The sequence below is a fragment of the Melanerpes formicivorus genome, unplaced genomic scaffold (genome assembly GCF_026170545.1).
Source record: "Melanerpes formicivorus ecotype bairdi unplaced genomic scaffold, bMelFor1.0.p_v2 SCAF_12, whole genome shotgun sequence".
Classification (NCBI taxonomy): domain Eukaryota; kingdom Metazoa; phylum Chordata; class Aves; order Piciformes; family Picidae; genus Melanerpes; species Melanerpes formicivorus.
Genome location: NW_027142364.1, coordinates 16,794,830 through 16,801,215, shown reverse-complemented (window position 1 = coordinate 16,801,215; position 6,386 = coordinate 16,794,830).

The following is a 6,386-nucleotide window of genomic DNA, read 5'->3' as shown; positions in this document are numbered from 1 at the left end:
ATCCATCTGTTTTCTCTGCACTGATGTCAAAGGCATAATTTCAGCACTGAAATAAAAAAACAGCACAGTACAATTGCTGAAGGGCCTTTCATACCTCTGAAGACATTCAATTCGTTAGTAAATTAATGACATCTTCTGAGTTGTGTGTTATTTTCCTTATGGCTTGAAATGAAGTTTTTTAAAGTGGAGTGTTTAACTGATGAAGGAACCACTTCAGAATGTGCAAAGAGGCTTCTGTAAGTGACTTGTAGTCAGTGAAATCGTCAGGCGTTTGATTTGCTTTTACTCCTTTTCTGGAGCCGTGCTGTGATTCTCTGACTTGCCTGAATTCTGGAGTATATCACAATAGGAGTTCCAAAAGGATTTCTTGGTATAATACAGATGTCACAGACCTGTCTTTTCAGTCATCCTAAGAAGGAATGTAGGATTTTTCTGGCATTTTGAATGAAGAAGAATTCCTTAGGGGAAAAAAAATCAATTATCTAGAGGTGCTTATGCCAGCCATGTCAAGTATTGCCAAACTAATCTATCCAGATTGGCTTGGGTTGAAGTAGCAACCTTTTGTTTATGCTGTTTGTGGCCTTCAGTAAGAAAGAAATTCTTGACCTGAGCAGTATTATATTGATGTTCAGTTCAACCCCATTCCTCCAAAGGGAAAAGCCCAAATGAAGCCCAAATACTGTCAGGTTACCCTTAGGTCCTGGTGTCCAAATTTCTGTGCCTCTGTCTTTGTGGAACTCCATTTTCCAGCAGCAGCACTCTACAGTATGAAGTAGAGCTCATCAGCAGATTGGTATCTTAGTTCTTTGATTTTTCTGTAAGCATGAGAGAGATTTCTCTTTGTATATATTCATAAATCTCTCTGAAGCATTGCCTGTTTAATTAGTGTTTGTTGCTCGTGTTTCTCTTTCCAACCTGCCAGACTTTTCCAAGAAGTGCTCAAGCTGAAGTTTTCTGAGATCACTTCATGAAGTTACAATTAAACAAACAAACACAACAACAACAAAACCACAAACCAGGATCCCTCACAGTTTTCCCAGTCTTGCTAACATAGAATCATGGAATGGTTTGGCTTGGAGACCAGCCTCTGCCTGTCTATAACCTCCCTTCAGGTAGTTGTAGACAGCAATAAGGTCTCCCCTGAGCCTCCTCTTCTCCAGGCTAAGCAACCCCAGCTCCCTCAGCCTCTCCTCACAGGGCTGTGCTCCAAACAAATGCTGCTCTCCAAGAAATTGTAACAGTTTACAACATCGGCAAGACAATGGGGTTGGCCTCTTCTCCCAGGCAACCAGCACCAGAACAAGAGGACACAGTCTCAAGCTGCACCAGGGGAGGTTTAGGCTGGATGTTAGGAAGAAATTCTTCATAGAGAGAGTGATTGCCCATTGGAGTGGGCTGCCCAGGGAGGTGATTGAGTCGCCATCACTGGAGGTGTTTAGGAGGAGACTTGATGGAGTGCTTTGTGCTATGGTTTAGTTGATTAGATGGTGTTGGGTGATAGATTGGGCACAATGATCTTGAAGGGCTCTTCCAACCTGGTCTGGTCTGGTCTATTCTATTCTATTCTATTCTATTCTATTCTATTCTATTCTATTCTATTCTATTCTATTCTATTCTCAGAAGAGACCTTAAAGATCATCTGGGTCCAACCCATCTTTCTGACAAGCTTCAAGCATGTATGTCCAAGTTTGCAGTGTTGCATTTGCTACACTAACCCTTAATTGTGGCCATGTTGCTAGCTTCTGTTCCCTCCCTTGCTTTCCCCAACTCCATCTAACAGAAACCTTCTTGATTTTCTTACTAATATCTTTGCCTGGAGGGTTCTTACTGAGATCTTGCTGCTTACCAGTTGTGACAGGGCTGCCGCTCTGTCGTGCAGCTCTTTGTGACTCTTTGAGTTGTGTCACCTTTGAACGTATCGTGGCAATTAAAAAGAGAGACACAGGCATGAGACAGGGCAAAAATAACTGTAAAACTGTCATGAGGAACATTAGATGTCTGACAAATCATGAGTGAGAGGCAGAACCTCACAGGATTCATCAATTATTATAATTTCTGTTTCTTTTCTCATTATGCATTTCTGTGGCTTGTTAAAAGGTGTCAACTCTCACAAAGAACTGTAGGGAAGTTGACATTTAGGTTACATCCTACCAGCCTTTGTTTAACCAAAAACCACTGAGAGTGAATCTACAGCACCTCCTCCTCCAAGCTGCTGCTACAAAAAAAACCTTTGTGCTTTCAGAAATCCAGCTGGGAAACATACTGTCAAGCTCAGGTACGGTTCTGTGTCTGAACAGAGTGATGCTGTACCTATGAAAGGAGGAACTGCTCTTGTTTTCATTTCTTCTACAACCCTCTCAATAGACAACACTTTTGATTGTTTTTAATGCTCTGCTTAGCACTGTGCTGCGTTGGAATACAGATTTGAAGAGTTTAACAGTGACTGAGGCTTTAAGAGATAAGCAGAGATGTTTGATTAATAGTCCACTCAAGAGTCATTTTGTTTGGCAAAGAATTTTAAGATCATCGAATCCAGCCATTCTCTATACCAACTCTGGTGCTGAACTGTGTCCCTCAGCACCACATAGTATCCTAGCATCATTCAGGGTTGGAAGGGACCACAAGGATCATCTAGTTCCAACCCCCCTGCCATGGGCAGGGGCACCCCACACTAGATCAGGCTGGCCAGAGCCTCATCCAGCCTGCTCTTAAACACCTCCAGGGACAGGGCCTCGACCACCTCCCTGGACAACACATTCCAGGGCTTCACCACTCTCACGGTGAAGAACCTCCTTCTCACATCCAGCCTGAATCTCCCCACCTCCAGCTTCATTCCATTCCCCCTAGTCCTATCACTACCTGAGATCCTGAGAAGTCCTTCCCCAGCCTTCCTGTAGGCCCCCTTCAGATACTGGAAGGCCACAATTAGGTCACCTCAGAACCCTCTCTTCTGCAGACTGAACAGCCCCAACTCCTTCAGTCTGTCCTCACAGGAGAGGTGCTCCAGCCCTCTGACCATCCTCGTGGCCCTGCATCTGCGTCTCTGCATCTTTTAAACACCACCAGTTCTGGTGACTCAACCACCTCTCTGGAGAGCCTATTCCAATGTTTGATAACCCTTTCAGTGGAGAAGTTTCTTCTAATATGCCACATCTTAACCCTCCCTGGTGCAACTTGAAGCTATTTCCTCTCATCACTTGTTACTAGGGAGAAGACACTGACCCCCATCTTGCTACAGCCTCCTTTAGGGAGTTGTAGAGAGCAAAAAGTTCTTCCCTGAGCTTTCTCTTCTCCAGGCTGAAAAACTCCAGTTCTCTGAGCTGCTTCTCATAGATTTTGTGCTCCAGATCCTTTATTGTCTTTCTCTGGAGCTGCTCCAGCATTTCAGTGTCCTTATTGTAGTGAGGGCCCCAAAACTGAACTTGGCACTCAAGGAATGTGTCCAGTTCTGGAGCCCCTATTACAAGAGTGATGTGGAGGTGCTGGAATGTGTCCAGAGAAGGGCCACAAGGATGATCAGAGGGCTGGAGCACCTCTCCTATGAGGACAGACTGAAGGAGTTGGGGCTGCTCAGTCTGCAGAAGAGAAGGCTCCGAGGTGACCTCATTGTGGCCTTCCAGTATCTGAAGGGGGCCTACAGGAAGGCTGGGGAAGGACTTCTCAGGATCTCAGGTAGTGACAGGACTAGGGGGAATGGAATGGAGCTGGAGGTGGGGAGATTCGGGCTAGATGTGAGGAGGAGGTTCTTCACCATGAGAGTGGTGAGACCCTGGAATGTGTTGTCCAAGGAGGTGGTTGAGGCCCCATCCCTGGGGGTGTTTAAGCCCAGGCTGGATGAGGCTCTGTCCAGCCTGGTCTAGTGTGGGGTGTCCCTGCCCATGGCAGGGGGGTTGGAACTGGATGATCCTTGTGGTCCCTTCCAACCCTGAATGAAACTATGAAACTATGAATGGCCTCACCAGTGCTGAGTTCAGGGGAATAATCACTTCCCTGGCCCTGCTGGTCACATATTCTCGATGTGCTGTTGGTCTTCTTGGACATCTGGGCACATGCTGGCTTGTGCTTGGCTGGTAGTCATTCAACACCCCCGTGACTTTCTCTGCTGGGTAGCTTACCTGCCACTCAAGATAACAAGGCTCAATATAGTTCAGAGAGAGAGGAGAAGCCTTTCCATGTCTGTCTGTGATGATTTCTGCTGAAAATGCATTTGAATTTTTTTCTGTTAGCACAGCTCTTGTGTGAAGAGGGCTTTGCTCTCCCCTAAAGTTACTAAACTCAGAGGTATCGTGTCTGCAGTTAATCACTGTGGTGGGACTGTCATTAGCTGATGCCTTCATGAGCATGGAGTCTACACCATCATCCTAATGTCATGATGTTTTTGGTTTAGGTGGCTGCCAAGAACTTTTAAGCTCAGACCAGGTTCTTCAGCCTGAAGAAGAGAAGGCTCTGGGGAGACCTTCTAACAGCCTTCCTGTATTTGGAGGGGGCCTACAGGATATCTGGAGAGAGACTTGTTACAAAGCCGTGTAGTGACACAATGATAGGTAGTGGCTTCAGACTTGAAAAAAATCAATTTAGATTAGATATTAGGAAGAAATTCTTCCCCATCAGGATTGTGAGGCACTGAAACAGGTTGCCCAGAGAAATTGGGGAGGGTCCAATCTTGGAAGTGTTCAAATCCAGGTTAAATGGGGCCTCGAGCAAACCCCATCTAGTAGCAGGTGTCCCTGTCCATGTCCCTTCCAACCAAACCAGTCTGTGGAAAGCATCCTTCTGGGAAATCTGACACCATTCCTAAGGAATTCATGTTCCTCAGCAAGACCATAGTACAAATTAAAATAGAGGTGGTGATTTAAATGTCCATCAGGATTTTCTAGGGGTCTTTTTTGATGAAGATACCTGGTTTAGGCTGAAGGGTAGTAGAAGAGTTTAGTGTTTACAGCAGAAATAACAGTGTCTGCTGCAAGAAGCTTAATGTTTGCTGTCATGGAAACCTGTTGCCTTGGAACATGACTAATGAGACCCAGGCTAAGGCAAAGGAAGAAGCTATTCTGGAAATGGCTCTTCAGAGAAACCTAAGGAAGACCAGCAATAAACATAATCATCAATTACAGGTATTCCAAGTTGAGTTACTCAGTCCACTTCACCTCATCTTGCAATTTACTTGGTTAACAGCTCTTGTAACCATATGTTCATAGAGAAATTGCTATAAAATAACACAAAAGTAACCCTTTGGCCATACAGAAATAAATAACAACTTGTTTGGATTCCTCTTTCCCAGTACACTGCAAAACTTATCCCAACTGTTAGGGAAAGGACACACTGAAAACAAACGTGGGGCTGCTTTAGAATGCCCCAGTAAGCTGGGGGTTTAGTTGGCAGCTTAGCTTTTGCCTTTGGTTGTAGTTGGCTGTTTGAAGATGGTCCAGGTATGAGGCAGGGACCACTTTTGTGTGCATACCCATATGAAAAAAATATGGTTATCGGTGTCTATCACAGAATCCCAGCATGGCTGGGGTTGGAAGGGACCTCTGGAGATCATCTAGTCCAACCCTGCCGCTAAAGCAGGGTCACCCACAGCATGTCCCGGTGGCTTTGGAATATCTCCAGAGGGAGACTCCACAACCTCTCTGGGCAGCCTGGCCCAGCACCCTCACAGGAAAGAAGTTTTTCTTTATATTTGGGTGAAATCTCCTGGATTCCTATTTGTGCCCATTACCCCTTGTCCTGCTGCTGGGCACCACTGCTCCAAGCCCAACATGTATTGTTGCATGCCAGACTCTCCAAAGGGGAGTAGAGTGTTGGTTTTTCCTGCAAGGGTGAACTTTGTGTGTCTCAGGGGAAAAAAACAATGCTTGATGACTCTACTGTCATGACAAATTCATTACTGCTTGCTGCAGATTTCAGCTGCTTGCTGGACCAGGATTTGCATTAATAAATTGCCAGCAGCTCTGTAAGCCTCCCTGGCTGGTAGGTACCATGAATCGGAGTCCTCCTGGAAGCTAACAGTGAGGAGTCTGCCTCAGCTGAGTGGAGCTGACAGTGACAAATGGCAGAGGAACACCTTCACAGAAGGTTCAGATGAGAGAAGACGTCCTTTATTTCTTGAGAGGACTTGGGTCGTGTCCAAGGTGAGTAGTATAATGCCATGAAAGCTCTGAAAGAACAGTGTGGCAAGAGAGGAATATTCTGGGGGGAAAGGAATAAAGAGCTGGTAGGCTTTGAAAGCTGACAGCTGCCTTTGGGACCAAGGAGGATGTTTTCTGGTGTCTGTTGTTGGTGACTAGGTGGTCCTTGTTCTCAGGGGGAAAACTTGGCAAGGACTACCACTGAGCATTATGTTGGCAATCACAAGAATGCTGGCAAAAAGTCCTGCAGAGGAAAAT